This window comes from Physeter macrocephalus, chromosome 6 (genome assembly GCF_002837175.3).
Source record: "Physeter macrocephalus isolate SW-GA chromosome 6, ASM283717v5, whole genome shotgun sequence".
NCBI classification, from domain to species: domain Eukaryota; kingdom Metazoa; phylum Chordata; class Mammalia; order Artiodactyla; family Physeteridae; genus Physeter; species Physeter macrocephalus.
Genome location: NC_041219.1, coordinates 59,784,297 through 59,801,559, shown reverse-complemented (window position 1 = coordinate 59,801,559; position 17,263 = coordinate 59,784,297). Strand labels below are relative to the sequence as shown.

Sequence of the window (17,263 nt, the reverse complement as noted above, 5' to 3'; positions counted from 1 at the left end):
AAAAAACAATGATGTTTTGAGAACCTTTAGAATTACTTTAAAAGTACATCTAGAAATATTAGGTACAATCTATTGTAAATATTTTTGAGGTTTTAGCTAAGCACCTGATGATGTAATCACTTAGGGTATATAAATCTGACTGTGAGAGAATAAAGAGAGAGATCATGCTTGTACATACACAGTGTTGTTGATTTATTTAACTTTCCCTCGCTGACGCTGTCCATCCCTCGGGTATTCCTGGACCTGCAGGAGCTGGACACCCACAGGAAATGACATCAGGACAGTGCAGGAGGCGAGTGAAGAGCCCCTACTTGAAATGAGGACTCCTTTGACTTTTGCACACTGGCTGCACCACAACTCTGTAGATGGAATAAATAAGTCATAGAATTCCCACAACTGAGGGTAGAAGATAGCCCATATCTCCACCTAGAGAGCTGGAATACAGATTTCAGCAAAAAGCCCCTTTGCATCACGTTTGGTTCTGCCAACAGTGGTGACACAAGGCTTGGGCTTGTCTGTCCTGCCTGCCTCCTTCTCTGAACCAAAAGCACAATTTATGGTTTTCTACCAGCTTCAAGAGGCCACTTAGGTTTACCCATGGAAAAGAGTAGCAACATTTGGTAGTACAGTAATTCCCCTACATACAAACCAATTCTGTTCCAAGAGCACATTTGTAAGTCCAATTTGTTCATTTTAAGTCCAACAAAGTTAGCCTTGGTACCCAACTAACAAACTGGCTATATAGTACTGTACTGTAATGGGTTTATAACACTTTTCACACAAATAACACCTAAAAAACAAACAAACACAAAAAATAGAGAAAACATTTTTAACTTACAGTACAGTGCCTTGAAAACTACAGTAGTACAGCACAACAGCTGGCATACAAGGGCTGGCATCTAGTGAACAGGCAGGAAGAGTTAATGAATGGAAGAGGGAGAGGAGGTGGGAGATGGTAGAGCTGAAGGATCGTCAGCAACAGGAGAAGGAGGGCCAGCTGCAATTTCGCTCACGCCTGACGCTGATGGCACAGGTTTTAGTTCCTTGCTGGATTCAATTCTATCTACCCTCTTGAAAAAAATGATCCAGTGATATCTGGGTAGTAGCTCTTTATTTCCCATCATAGATGACACGGTAGCACTGGATTGCATTCTGAACAGCTGCTGCAACCTTCAGGTACCATTCTGTACTCTATACAGTACTGTACAGTAAAGTGTACAAAAGCACAACCACTTGTAGAGGATGCATTCACGTGACAATGTACTCCAGACACATGAACTAACTTACATGTTTGGACAGGCAAACACACATTCACATCTTTGAAAGTTCACAACTTGAAGGTTCGTATGTACGGGACTAACAGTACCGTCACGTACTAGAAATTTTAATATAACTACATGACCAAACTGTTCTCCAGTTTTGTATTAGAGAAAGGTACGCTGAAAATTGCCAACTCTTTAATGAAAACGTCCAAATACTGAGGGTTCTCCTTTAGATTTAATGGTACCCCTTTCCACAGCAGGATAAAACTCCATTCAAGGTTGAGAAAACAGAAGAAAAATGCATTTTGTGAACACACTTTTCTCTGCAGATGACAAATGTTATGAAAAGAAAGAAGAAATATTTTATTCTGAAAAATTTTTACTGCCGCTAACTCCAAATTTGAAAATATATTGAACAAGAAGTGTTAGAATACTTGAGATAAAAAGAATAAACATAAAAATTTCAAAGATAATGCTGAAAGGAATAACAAGTGGATTGAATACTCTCCTCAGATACTAAACATGTTTCAAAACGTAAACAAGTTTTCGATGTGAATCTAAAATGAGACAGATAAATGAAACAAAACAGGAGATCTATAAACATATTGTTTCCATGCAAAATATTAAATCTATTTTAACGATAGCGAAATAAATCTATGGAGAATAAAGACATTGCTCAAAGTCTTGTGTCAAATGGGTGAAAATTTTGTGAAAGAAAATATTTTATTTTTTATATACACCAAAATTACTTCTGAATGAATGAAATCTGTATGTGGGTATAAATCTAAGTGCAATATTCTATGAATACCAATACCTTATAAGCTAAGAAAATGTTAAAAATTGTATAATGAAAAATGGCTCATTTAACCTCAGTATATTGAACTATATAGGTGACAATAACTAAAGTTTAAAATGAAACAATAAATTTCAAAATATTTTCAGCACTGTTACAAAGAATTAATATATCAATTATATAAAGAACTCAGAGAGGATATAAAGGGACTCTGGCTGTGATATCAGCTACTACCAGTGTGTTAAGATTCATTTTGGCCAACCTGGATATCCAGGCAATTGTTCTTTTTGTTTATCTCTGCTCCATGATACCCTTCCCAAAGATTTATATTTGAAGAGGAAGTTTTTCTGTGTTAAAAAAAGATTCTTCTTTAATGTTAAATGTTCTGTCCTTCCACATGACTATTCTCCTTCTGGAACCTCAAAACAAATTTCTAAATAACAGACACAAATTGAAAAGAAAAACGTCAACGCTCCAATAGATTTATGGGGAAAAAAACATCAAAAAATAATGAGTAAAACAGGAAATATATATAGTAATTCAATTTATGAGATATAATTCAATTTATTAATCAAAGACAATAAAATCATACTTGCAGCAAAGTTACACCTACAATGGTCTATCAAATTAACATAAAAATGATGCTAATTTGTATCCCTTAAGTGCTCTGAAATAGTTCGTGGTCATGTAAGTTGTTTTAAAACCAATTTGGCAATAACTAAAATGATAACATATTAACACTTACTATTTAAGTAATAAGTGGCTATTATTTACTTATGATTTTAAATGTTTCAATAATTTGGCCAAGAAGTTACACTCTTAGGAATCTATATCTTTAAAAATTCATAAATATAAGAAACAATTTGCACAGATATGTTTATTGCCTCAATAATTATAAAAATAAACAAGCGGAAATACTTTGTATACAACAATAGGAGAATAGTGAAGTAAACTATGGGAAAATCAACTGACAGAATATAATAGAACCAATAAAATTATAGTTATAGTAATAAAGAACATGGAATAAGATAGCTTCCCCCCCCCATAGTAGAATGATGAAATTTGGAAATTAAAAATCAGATGATGTTTTGTCCAATTAGAAAATTATATCATGGCCTTGTTTTTTTGTTGTTGTTTGTTTTGGAGATTGTCCTTCACTTTATTATGGTCACAGAGTGACCCTGATGAGGTTGGTGTCTTGCATTGTTCCACCTCTCCAACAGGAAAACACCTCGGCCTGACTGTGAATGCCAGGTCAGCTCCTAGCAATGTCAAGGTCTACCTGTTAGTGTCAGCTGGGGGCAGCTTTCCACACATGTCAAAGGCAGCTTTTGTCCTTCTCACATGTAAGGGAAAGCTGAACTGAATAACCACATCAAGAATCTGCCCATCTGATTGGAAGATATAGAAGTTTGTGCCCAGGGTATTTAACTTACTAGACTCTCAGCCAATAAGTACAAAGAGACTTACCAATAAGATTGGGATAATTCAATTCTTTCATCAGGACTCCCTCTTCTCTAAATATTGATCAAACACAAACCAAATTTCTTATCTTTTCTTACTTTCTCACTGGACTATCCTCTTTTTCTGTGTATTTATTTTCTTTTCCTTAAATATTGAATGTTAGCTTAATGTAATTTTTTTTTTCATGAAAAAGTTCAAACTTGACCTGTGTTTGTGGACTCAGTTCCACAGGCTATGGGACTGTATTTTTTTTGCTTCTGATGTCTGCCCCCTGGTGAATGAGGCTGGTCTAGAGGCTTGTGCAGGCTTCCTGGCAGGAATACAATTTATGATTACTCGAAAGAAAATGAAATCCTTAAGTATAAATCTAACAATAGTCTATAAGATGTGTATCCTAATAATTACAAAATGATAATAAAAAATATCTAAGAAGACTTAACTAAAGAGATATATCATGTTCATGGATTGGAAACCTCAGCATAGTAAAGATGCCGTTTCTCTACAAATTGATCTATGGATTTCACGCAATTCCTGTCAAAATCCCAGCAATATTTTTGTAGACATAGACAAACATTCTAAAATTTGTGCAGAATGGCACATGACCTAGAATAACTAAAACAATTTTGAAAAAGAAGAATAAAGTGAGAGGAATCACTCTAGTAGATGGAAAGGCTATAGCTACCATATTCAAAGTAGTGTGATATTGGTGGAGGGACAGAATAATCAATCAATAGAACAGAATAGAAAATCCGTGAATTGCAAACCTACACAATGATTTTATCTTTTACTAGAATTAAAACCAGGATTTCTAGAACTCCCAATAGGCTTTAAGTTTTTTCCCATGGACATAGACTAACCCTTATTCCTCTCTACGTATCAGTGTGAAAAGATATAGCAACATATACCATTATTTAAAGCTTCTGGTACACGGAAGGCATAACAGTTGTGAAACAACAATGTCATAATTATATACAGAAAATGTTTACTTGAAATTCTCCTTGTACAATTTAAGTTCTAAAGATGTAAAATCCAAGTGTCACATGTTAATAAAATATTAAAATAATATGAGCTTCCCATTAAATTGACACAGATTTTGTAATTTCATAAAAAATACAAGGTGTCTTACATACTAAACAGTTTATCATTGAGAATAAGTGTTAAGCTAAACATACAACTTAACATCACTAGTTTTCTAGATCCTTCTTTTGGCATACCATAACTCATAAACATTTAACATATCTCATTTTCTAAATAAAGAGTAGCATTGAGGTAGCAAATATCAGATGTATGTTCACCTAGTTATTAATATACCATAAAATTGTGAGCCTAATTTATTCTTTTCATCAAGGTCACCATTGTAGAATATGTAAGTCAATCAGCAAAATCAGCAGTAAAGTCAACAAAAAGTAATTTTCTCATTTTTTTAAAAAAGAAAGTCACTTACACCTTTTCTTAGAGTTTAAAAGATAATCATTTTTTAAGGCAAAAAATGACCAAAAAAACCCCCAGTACTATAAACACCGGTAATTCTTTTGACATTAAAAGGCATTAAAATCTCAAGCACAAATTCTTCAATTTTAAGACTATGCATATATACATACTTAGTCAATGTTCTCCAGTCATATTATGTGGGCTTGTGAAACCTTTAACAGTTCTCCCATACTTCAAGAGGCATGTGTCTTAATTATTTATTCATAGATATTTTATTTAAAGGAAAGTAACTTTTTCTGATTTGACAGAATGGATTTCTTCAGAATGAATTGCAATAAAAACAAACAAACAAACAAAAACGTTTGGATCTGTTCTGAGTCAGCTATTTGAAATGTTAAAAAGGTTTGTTACAGAAAGACTGTGAACTTTCCACTACAGTAAGGGTAAAAGTTGGAGGAGAAGAACTCAAGTATGCTCAAGGGGAATTGAAAATTTTCAGTCTTCAGATTTATTGCTACTAATTGACTAGCAGGAAGAACAGTTTTCAGAGTTACTGGAGGAGTATAGATGTCTACAGGTTTCCAACTGATGTCATCATTAGTTTTTTGGTTATTTTTTTTTCTTCTTGTTTTTTAAATATGAGGCTGGGGAGGAAAGTTAGTTGTTTAATGTAAGAGAGAAAGAGTTTGCTCTGGAAGAAATAACATATTCCTTTCCACTTCTATATTTTATTGTTCGGTTTGAGTAGGCTTAGGAGGAGTATTGACAGCTTGAGCAGCTGCAGATGTGACTTAGTCTTTTCTGCTTCTGAAAAAAACCAAAAAAAATGAAAAACTTGATTTGTCCTGGAGATCTGAAAACTTTGATCTAAGTTTTAACTCCAAAATATTGTTTAAATATTGTTTTTATATCTTCCAAGTTTGGCACAAATGGGTTTTTGTACCAGTGTCTCTAATCGACCTGGAAGTCGATTTCAGAAATTTGCCACAACACCATTGTATTGTGACCCTGATACCCCACTACCAGGTGAGATTTCAGTTTAAGTGAGTAACCATTCCAATTCTGGATCTACACTCTCCCGTAATTTCATCTGAAGGTTTTGACTTGGGTTTGTAGTCTTGTCTATAAAATGGATGATTCTTTATATAAGAAGCAGTTGATTTTTTATCAATTCAATGAGTCAAAAAAGGACTCAATAAAGGAGTCAAACGATCATCATTACACTGCATCTTGCCTTACTACCTTTCTACACTGAGTTGATTCAAATTTTTATCCAGTACTAATGAAGCTGCTAGAGCATTTTCCTGTAACACATGAAATATCAGTTTTACAGGCCTGATAGTTTGATAGTCTGTCAACTTCACGACCGTGTAGTTAGTTTTGCCAACATCCTACACTGATTTCTGTTCTTCTCACTCCATTTGTCATATTATCTTCTGTGCTAATTGGAAAGAAACATTTCATATTATCTTTTCCTTTGTTTGGGCCCAACAACTCCAATTTTCTTATACAGCCAGCTGCCATCTTATCATTGTTTGTATGGTATACCATAACATGTGGTCCTTCTCCATCTGTATTTCTAGCTTCTTTCTTTTTTTCCCATGGAGTTTTGTGAGGACTCTGCAGTATCATTGCCAAGGGCTGAGTCAGGATCATTTTGGCATATATCTTACATCAGTAGACACAAAGGGAATGTCTTGTGACTTCAGAGAACTATTTTCAGCCCATTTGTAGGCTTTGTACTTAGCTTATTTTTATCCACCTCTCGAAGTCTGAATAAGAGCTTATTCCAGATTTCAGTAATGCTACGATTGCATCAGTCATCTCCGGGCACTCAGAAACAGAAGTAACACCTGTCAGTATAAGGGCAGGGCACTTTTCACGATTGGTTATCCCAAGGCCAAGGCAGGCATCTGGGTTGGGTAACTTTTCAGCAGAGTTTGCTTCGAAGCCCTATTTGCATCCACAGCTTCTACAGACTGCATAGCATTCACATGGCTCTTCTTATGTGAGGAGGTTTTCAGAGGATGGAGATGATGCTTTTTGCTTTATTCTTCTCAAAGACGAATTCTCTACGGATGTGGTACTGAGGTGTAAGGAGCCTGTTCTCACTATATCTACTCCACAGAGAACTAATTTGTTTCATCAACACTCATGAAATTCACTACACAAAAAGCTGGTCTCCCCTGTGTGTGGGCAAGCTCCTGTGGGGCACTCTAGAACTCTAGCACTGAAGGCAATGGATGGCATGTCTTCTTAGGTGGATCTGATGACAGGAGTTTGAAAAGTATGATTTGGAAATTACATTGAACCTCATAAAAGTCAGACAAGGGAAGGGGCACGTGCAGTTTCCTCCTGCTTTTTCTTACTGCTTTGGAAAAAGCTGAAAAACCCTTTATTTTCTTCTCTTTCATAATGTCTAGGTTCTGGGGTGCCTGGCAGGACTCTTTGCTGACATCTATGGCATACCATTCTTTTGGTCCCAGGTCATTAAGGGATGTTGTCAAGTAGAAAGGCTCCTGAGTTTGATAATCCCTCAACAACACAGTGTGTTGATCAAACTCACATTTGCTGCATATAACAGGAAAAAGGTCCGGAAGTGACATGTGAACTAACCCTCACTATTGTCTTCTGGGTTTTCGTTTCTTTGAAACTTTGCAATTACTCTATTTCCACGAAAAGTAAAGACAACATATTTCTGAACTTGGGGTGAAGCAAGGCAGACAGTAAAAATCAGATATCATTTTTAAATGTTTCATTTCAGTTTACCAAAGAATCTGTGAGATTGTTAAGAGTTACAGACAGTGCAAAAAAGGGCTTCCTTATAGATACAGAAAAATCCAGCATTAAAAAACATCAACAGTATTCCAAACAACCACAGTAAAATATCTCTCATCAGTTCATTTAGCCTTAAGGCATTAGTTCTTATTCCACTGGATTTTGGGTCAGCAGTCTCATGGAGTTGTTTCTCAACTAAAAAGAGTTCTGGAAATCTTGATCAATACACTAGAAAGATCTGAATATTGTCCAAGTAAGGACATCCCCAAGAGTCTGTCCTTTGGAGCGGGACTGCAGGGAGTTTGAGGTGCATATGGCGCCGTCCTTTTCTGTTGGGCTCAGAGGTGGTCCTTCTTCATTGAAGTCACAAATTCTGACCTCTAGCTGGTTGCAGACCCTTTGGACAAGCATCAGAGTAAAACAAAACTATCTGTAGATGGACAGAAAACAGTTTGGGGGGTTGTTTTGCCCATTTTGCAAAAGATAAAATTGGAATACACAGAAGTTGAGTAGCTCGCCCAGGGTCACAGAAGTAATAAGCAAAAAGTCAAGAATTCCCACCAGGCCGCCTGGTTCCTACACTGTAATCCCAGACTACTTAGTGGGATGCACCCCCGCTGTCCCCCAGCCCACACACCCCTATGTGCTGGTGCTCAAGGCAAAGCCATTTACCTTCTGAGCAAAGTCAGAGGAGGTCTCCCTGTCTTAATCAAAACCCGTCCCTCTGGCATTTTGAGGTGCTGCTGTCAATGTCCCTGCCTCATGTAAGCCCCATGGGGCCCATGGTTTGAAGCGGTCTTGCCAGATTTGACTGGAGCAAATTTAACTCCGAGGTCATCCACTGTGAACACTGAGGAGCTGAGACAAGCTCCCTGCCAGCCATGTGGTGCCCTTTGTATACATGAGAAAAAGCACCCCTTTGGGGGCAAGGGTACTTTTTTATGAAGGCACTTCATCTGCCCCTTCTGGAGTGAGACAGAACCGCATCACCCCACCGAGATGCAGGACTTGTTTTGAGTTTTCTTAAGATTGATCATGCCTCCCACGGTGTCCTGCTATTACAGGTGTAGGGCTCTTTCTTAATCCAAAATTGTTTGCTTTAAAATTTCCTTCTCCACTTCCAACGTTCCAGTTGGAGTGTTTGGCTTAGAGATAGATAGTGAGGTTTTTACATCCGGCAGCAGGTCAAGCATGCAGCTTGAAGGATTTCATGAGGTTGTGCATGCAGGAATATCAACAAGTCTTTACTACCTGGAAGGGCGGCAGATTTGATAAGACTTCCTGTAGAGAGGCCAGTGTCTTTACCGCATTCGCCTTCTGTTGCATGATGAAAGGCGATTTCACAGAGCTGTCTACCGAAGAAACAACTGTTCCGTCTCCACTGGACGACTGTTCTGCTCTTCAGCCATGTTTCATCTTTCTCTGAAAATCATTAGTATGTCTCTTGGTAAGGCTTCATCCCTGATGGACAAAGTTAAACTCTAGAGACTTCTAGTGGCAAAAGCCAAATGGTAATAAGAAGGCTGGACTCAGTCTTCCCCTGCGGTGGCTACGGCCAGGGAACGGGGCTGCTGGGGTGGAGGTGACACTTCCTGTGCTTGTTTTTCCTCTGCCTGTGCCTGCGGGCAGGGGACGGGGCTGCAGAGGCGGAGGTGGCCACGTCCTGTGCCTGTGGTCCTCAACAGTCCTTCGCCCTGCAGGTGTTTGTGCCCGCCCTCTCTCCTCTTACTCATCCCTCCTGGTGTCTGCCCGATTCTAGTCCCCACGCCTGATTTGAAGAGGGGGAAGAAATGGCACCTTCTCCATAGCTCAGCCCAGAGCCTAAGGTTCTCACGCTCTTGCGAGGCACTGCGAAGCCTTCCCCGCCCCCCGCCCTACAGCATTCTCCTACCCAGAACTCACGACCTGATCTCACCTCCTCTGACCATCACTCGGAAGTGGGGGCAAAATTGGTTGCACCTCGGTAAGGGAGGCATCCAGCCACAGGGAGGGTTAGGGGTTAGGGGAAGTCACTGGTGACCCTGATAGGAGCAGTTTTGGTGAAGTGGTAGAGAAAAAAAAACCACACCACAAACAAACAAAAACAGACATCCAAATGGGTTCAAGGAAGACACTAGGAGGATAGCGAAGAGGGGATTATTATAGACAACTCTTTTGAAGACGTATGCTGTAAAAGGAGCACCAAAACAACTGAAAATTGTAATCGTTACAGTGCAGTTGTGATTAAATCTGCTTCACCCAAAGGGATCCTTCATTTTAGTTCTAGACACTACTTTTGTTATCTTATTTAGGAATGAACTCAGCTAGCTTGGAACCATTGACTGTTTTATTCTTGCCAGGGAGCCAAGCTCTTAGGTAAAGAGACAAGTGAGTTTGGATGAAGTGGTTAATGATGGAGAAAGAGCTGATGCAGGCACACAACACTGTCGAAAAGAGTGGGCCAGGCGTTCAGACGCGGGCTCTGAGCGGCATCTGCCCGACGGCAGCAGTAGTTCTAGGTGGGGAGACACCATGGGTCCTGAAAGTATCTTCCCCAGTCAGACTGAGGAACTCGGCTCACACCAGGGCGGTGCAGAAGGCACTGGGGATTGGAGCAGTGAGGAATCAGAGGAAGAGCAGGAGGAAACGGGGGCAGGACCAGTTGGCTAGTTCTACCAATCCCTGAACAAGAGGAGGTAGATCCGGCACCAGTGGGGGATGGAGAAGATGTAGTTGCTGATATCCAGTGTCGGAGCCAGGTATGGTGGAGGAGGCATTGTCCCTGAGCAGGTGAAGCTGGAGTCCCCGAAGGACCTCTGGCTCTGCAGGCCCTGGGGCTTCATTTCCCAGACCCACCATTAGAAAGCGAGGATGAAGATGAGGAGGGAGCTACAGCATCAAGCAACCACAGCTCTATTCCCATGGACCCAGAACACGTAGAGCTGGTGAAAAGGACGATGGCTGGAGTAAGCCTGCCTGTGCCAGGGGTTCCGGCCTGGGCTCGAGAGAGATCAGATGTCCTGTGGGAAGATGTAGTACAGAAGGCCTTCCAAGAGGGGCAGGCCACCCCTGCCTGGAAATGACCACCTTGAGAGTTGCCTTATCTCCCTGCATTCCAGGCCAGAACCAACACAGGACTGAACACATCCTGGTTGTAATGTTCACCTCCATCCTCCCCGTCTCCCTTCCACGTCAAGGCAAATCAGACTTCCTTTCAGTGGACTTCCTTCCACTTTATTCAGTTCTGTACATATGGGGACATCAGCCCAGGCCCAACCCACCATAGCAAGTATCATTCTGTGGAGAACAAAGCACCGTATGTACACAGCCAAAAAAAAAAAAGAAAGAAAGAGTGGGCCAGGTAAAGGACAACAGAGGCAGGACTGGAGCGTCAAGAGTTTCAAAGTGGGTCCTTGAAACTGGAAAATAGAACACTGAGCAAACGGTGTTGAAGAACAACAGAAAGACACTTAACATTCTTCCCAATTTTTCTCAAGGCACACCATGTTGACAGTTTTCTCATTATCATTTGGATTTTGCCACCAGAAGTCTCTGGAGTTCAACTTTGTCCATCAGAGATGAAGTCTTACCAAGAGACACACTAAGAGTTTTCAAAGAAAAATGAAACATGGCAGAATAATCTGTAAAGAAAAACATACTGCTTTGGTCATGATCCAGACGGTGAGGACTTGAATACATGGTTTTTATTTAACTAATTAGAAAAGGAATTTCCTTTGCAATTATATTTTTATGTTATTCCTTTCTGTGACATGACAAAATAAAAATCACATAATCCACTGTAAGAAGGGTATTTTGAGTCATTCATTGAGCAATGACATGCTTGTTACTAGTTTTGGCTCCTGGGAAACAAAGCAGACAGGTCCCTCCACTCAAAGTGCTGACACTGGAGGGTCAGCACGAGTTTACCTGAGGAAATAAAGCCTAAGGTGAATTTGAATCAAGTAGGAGTTAACCAGAAGAGGTGATTTGAGAGTGGATTGAGGACATGCAGGAAGTGGAGGAGGGCTTTCTGAGTAGTAATTACGTGGACTTTCTATTTGTTAGTATTACACGTGAATTTATTTTTTAATTTTTATTTTATATTGGAGTATATTTGATTAACAATGTTGTGTTAGATTCAGGTGTACAGCAAAGTGATTCAGTTTCTATAAATATATAAAAGAATATATATATTCTAGTTCAAATTCTTTTCCCATTTAGGTTATTACAGAATATTGAGCAGAGTTCCTTGTGCTATACAGTAGGTCCTTGTTAGCTATTTTGAATACTGCAGTGTAAATATATATATATATATATATATGTATATATGTCAATCCCAAATTCCCAATCTGTCCCTCTCCCCACCATTAAATATGTCTTATTTAATTGGTCAAACTACATAATGAGGCTGATATTATTACTTTTATTTTAAGATGAACTCCTTGAGTGAGGGACCAAGTAAATTTGTTCTAAATTCACAGTTAGTGACAGAGTCCACGATTAAATGATCTGATTTGGAAATTAGTTTGAAGTTAAGGCAGTGAATAAAGGTCAGTGTTAACTCAGTGTTGAATCTGTTAATATAAAATCTCTCAGTTTCACAGTGCTGTAACAGCTCCTCATTCTGGGAAAAGGAAACTGAAAACTAAGTTTTTAGTTAGTTTTAGTTTCCATTTTAGTTAACTAACTAAATGATATGGTTATTCACTTGCCATTTATCACATATTTTTGAAGCTTAATACATTTGAGTCACCAGGCCTCATGGTGCATTCTGAGTGTAGAATAATGAAAAGATATAGTCCCTTCCTTTGAGGAACTCAATAGAAAACTGAATAGTTAAGTGGGTATATATGATTCATTGTGACAAGTTATTGATACAAAAGTCAGTGGAATAATTTATTATGAGACCACTTAATGAGATACCGAACCAAGGGAAATTTTCCCAAGAAGTGTTAAATAAGTTTGCAAACTCAAGACTTGAATAGGCGTTGGCTAAATGAAAAAGTGAGGCATTTGAGTTTGAAAGGGGAAATGTTCCAGTTGAAGGGAACTGCAAAAGAGAAGAGAATGTATGTAGCACAGTTGGAAAACCCCCTGAAATTTAAGATGACTCAAGCACACATTATAAAAGAAGTATGAGACGAGAACTTTCCAAATAACACAAAGGCTCTTTATTAAACTATGCAAATTTTGTAATTCCTACACCCTATCGTCCTGTTTACTTTCTTATGAAAACGTATATCCGATACCATGCGTAAGATACCGTGACATGTGTTTACATGGTTCCTAGGGAGTTGCAGTGTGTGGGGAGAAAGTACACAGAGTGTTGTTTTAATTTCACTGAGGAAAAAAATTTTTTAGCAGGTGCCAGACAAGGAATCTAGGACAGCTAATGCTGAAAAAACCCTAATTCTCTGATGGGTTTTGGGAAAAGCATTTTTAAAGGGGGGTGTCAGGGTGTGTGGTCAGCTTGATTCTGATTGGTTGATGGTCAGGTAACAGGGCGGTGTCACAGGGCTTAACATTATCAGTCCTTGGGCTCCAGTAGGTCTGGGGGCTAGTAGTTCATGGTCATCAAGTAGTTAACTTCTGCCATTTTGTGGTGGGGGGGGGGGTTAAGCATCTGTAAAACAGCTCAGGAAATGTGCATCAGATACTACCATCTAGGTAATTCCGAGAGGGGCTAAAGATTCTATGACTGCCATATGGCTGATTACTGTCTAAATTGTCACCTGGCCCAACTGCTATTTTTGTCACTACATGTTCATGTCCTTTCAATCATTAATTCTTTTTTTTTTTTGCGGTACGTGGGCCTCTCACTGTAGTGACCTCTCCCCATTGTGGAGCACAGGCTCCGGACGCGCAGGCTCAGCGGCCATGGCTCACGGGCCCAGCCGCTCCGCGGCATGTAGGATCTTCCCGGACCAGGGCACGAACCCATGTCCCCTGCATCGGCAGGCGGACGCTCAACCACTGCGCCACCAGGCAAGCCCCCGATCATTAATTCTTGAGTCAGCCTTTTGTGACTCAGGAGAGGCCTGGAAGACTACACCTTTTCTCCAACCAAGAGGCAGGCAGAGGACATGGGGGGAGGGGTCTGTCCCAGGAAGACCCCGTAATGTCCTGCTCAGTCACAATTATTCATGCTGGCTTAAGGAAATATTATGAACTTTATTTTTCTTTTTTGAATTTTTTTTTTATACAGCAGGTTCTTATAGTTATCTATTTTATACATATTAAGAAGGGTATTTTGAGTCATTCATTGAGCAATGACATGCTTGTTACTAGTTTTGGCTCCTGGGAAACAAAGCAGACAGGTCCCTCCACTCAAAGTGCTGACACTGGAGGGTCAGCACGAGTTTACCTGAGGAAATAAAGCCTAAGGTGAATTTGAATCAAGTAGGAGTTAACCAGAAGAGGTGATTTGAGAGTGGATTGAGGACATGCAGGAAGTGGAGGAGGGCTTTCTGAGTAGTAATTACGTGGACTTTCTATTTGTTAGTATTACACGTGAATTTATTTTTTAATTTTTATTTTATATTGGAGTATATTTGATTAACAATGTTGTGTTAGATTCAGGTGTACAGCAAAGTGATTCAGTTTCTATAAATATATAAAAGAATATATATATTCTAGTTCAAATTCTTTTCCCATTTAGGTTATTACAGAATATTGAGCAGAGTTCCTTGTGCTATACAGTAGGTCCTTGTTAGCTATTTTGAATACTGCAGTGTAAATATATATATATATATATATATGTATATATGTCAATCCCAAATTCCCAATCTGTCCCTCTCCCCACCATTAAATATGTCTTATTTAATTGGTCAAACTACATAATGAGGCTGATATTATTACTTTTATTTTAAGATGAACTCCTTGAGTGAGGGACCAAGTAAATTTGTTCTAAATTCACAGTTAGTGACAGAGTCCACGATTAAATGATCTGATTTGGAAATTAGTTTGAAGTTAAGGCAGTGAATAAAGGTCAGTGTTAACTCAGTGTTGAATCTGTTAATATAAAATCTCTCAGTTTCACAGTGCTGTAACAGCTCCTCATTCTGGGAAAAGGAAACTGAAAACTAAGTTTTTAGTTAGTTTTAGTTTCCATTTTAGTTAACTAACTAAATGATATGGTTATTCACTTGCCATTTATCACATATTTTTGAAGCTTAATACATTTGAGTCACCAGGCCTCATGGTGCATTCTGAGTGTAGAATAATGAAAAGATATAGTCCCTTCCTTTGAGGAACTCAATAGAAAACTGAATAGTTAAGTGGGTATATATGATTCATTGTGACAAGTTATTGATACAAAAGTCAGTGGAATAATTTATTATGAGACCACTTAATGAGATACCGAACCAAGGGAAATTTTCCCAAGAAGTGTTAAATAAGTTTGCAAACTCAAGACTTGAATAGGCGTTGGCTAAATGAAAAAGTGAGGCATTTGAGTTTGAAAGGGGAAATGTTCCAGTTGAAGGGAACTGCAAAAGAGAAGAGAATGTATGTAGCACAGTTGGAAAACCCCCTGAAATTTAAGATGACTCAAGCACACATTATAAAAGAAGTATGAGACGAGAACTTTCCAAATAACACAAAGGCTCTTTATTAAACTATGCAAATTTTGTAATTCCTACACCCTATCGTCCTGTTTACTTTCTTATGAAAACGTATATCCGATACCATGCGTAAGATACCGTGACATGTGTTTACATGGTTCCTAGGGAGTTGCAGTGTGTGGGGAGAAAGTACACAGAGTGTTGTTTTAATTTCACTGAGGAAAAAAATTTTTTAGCAGGCGCCAGACAAGGAATCTAGGACAGCTAATGCTGAAAAAACCCTAATTCTCTGATGGGTTTTGGGAAAAGCATTTTTAAAGGGGGGTGTCAGGGTGTGTGGTCAGCTTGATTCTGATTGGTTGATGGTCAGGTAACAGGGCGGTGTCACAGGGCTTAACATTATCAGTCCTTGGGCTCCAGTAGGTCTGGGGGCTAGTAGTTCATGGTCATCAAGTAGTTAACTTCTGCCATTTTGTGGTGGGGGGGGGGGTTAAGCATCTGTAAAACAGCTCAGGAAATGTGCATCAGATACTACCATCTAGGTAATTCCGAGAGGGGCTAAAGATTCTATGACTGCCATATGGCTGATTACTGTCTAAATTGTCACCTGGCCCAACTGCTATTTTTGTCACTACATGTTCATGTCCTTTCAATCATTAATTCTTTTTTTTTTTTTTTGCGGTACGTGGGCCTCTCACTGTAGTGACCTCTCTTTATACATATTAGTGTATGTATGTCAATCCCAATCTCCCAATTTATCCCACCACTCCTGGTGAAGCTCTGGTGTGGAGAATATCCACAACCTTTTTCTTCAGGGCTCAGATAAAGCTATATCCCTCAAGAATAGAACACTGGCCAGAGACTCTTTTGATTGGCCAGTGCCTGGGTTTAAATGTTCTGAATACCAGTGTTCCTTCAAGGGTAGGAGAAATGGTATATTTCATCCTAGTGTATCATGAAAAGGATCTGAGAGAAATGAGTGAAACCCACTTGATCTCAGAGAGACAGCAGAGAGCGGTGGCTTGAAGCGAGATCTTAGTTCCCTGCCCAGGAATTGAACCTGGGTAGCCTGGATGAAAACCAGCAAACCTAGCCACTAGTCCACCAGGGGCTAGAGGCTAGAAGCAAAATTCCCCTGGCTCTTGCCCCATTGAAAAATGCACTTCTCAAGGAGGCAAAAACTGTAAAGCCAGGTACACAGTTTATTATTAGAGACACAGCACAAGTGGGAGAGTACAGAGAGAAACCGTTTGTTTAGTTAAGACAGAAGCAAGACAGAGACGCACACTCAGAGAGAAAGGGTGTGGGCATCCTTCCTAATGAGGAGGAGCGCAGTAAAGAGGCGGTTAAGTAATTAATATAGGGCAGTTCTTCTGGGTCTTTGTTTATCTTTTGCCAATTATCTTGTTTCTTTTTCCACCTGCCCTGCCCTAAGACCCTCCCCAACACGCATGCTCGCGGGCTCAGTAGTTGTGGCGCACGGGCTCAGCTGCTCCGCAGCATGTGGGATCTTCCCGGACCAGGGCTCGAACCCGTGTCCCCTGCATCGGCAGGCGGACTCTCAACCACTGCGCCACCAGGGAAACTTTTTTCCAAGATGGATTCCAGCCCAGAGGCCTATGGGGAGCCTTGGCATCACATATATGGGGTGGTGCCCCCTCCTTTTTGACAGCCAAAGACCCTTTCTGTGCATGCGCAGTTGGGGAGGTCTCCCTTGCCCCAAGGATAGGAAATATGTGACCTCTTGATCTTTTGCTCAAACAGCGTTTAGCCCCTCTCTGTCCCTGCCATGACTGTTACCTTAAAGTGTCCACAGGAAACAAAGTCCAGCTATTTACCCTGTTCCTGTTGTTATTTCTGTCTCAAAGTGCAGGCAGGAAGTTGGTCATAAATATCTAGCCTGGAGCCCACTTGCCTCCTCTCTCAAGAAATGTAAACAGGAGGCTAGTTGTAAATGTCTAGACTGGAGCCTATCTGTCTCCTGCCTCATGCTA

General features: G+C 39.7%; 2 pseudogenes; one reads left to right on the top strand and one right to left on the bottom strand.

Annotated features, from left to right (window-relative positions):
• Window positions 1–6,188: 6,188 nt before the first annotated feature.
• LOC102979330 (cordon-bleu protein-like 1) lies at window positions 6,189–9,656 on the bottom strand (annotated as a pseudogene).
• Window positions 9,657–10,120: 464 nt separating this feature from the next.
• On the top strand, window positions 10,121–10,790 carry LOC102979616 (male-enhanced antigen 1-like; annotated as a pseudogene).
• The last annotated feature ends 6,473 nt before the right edge of the window (window positions 10,791–17,263 follow it).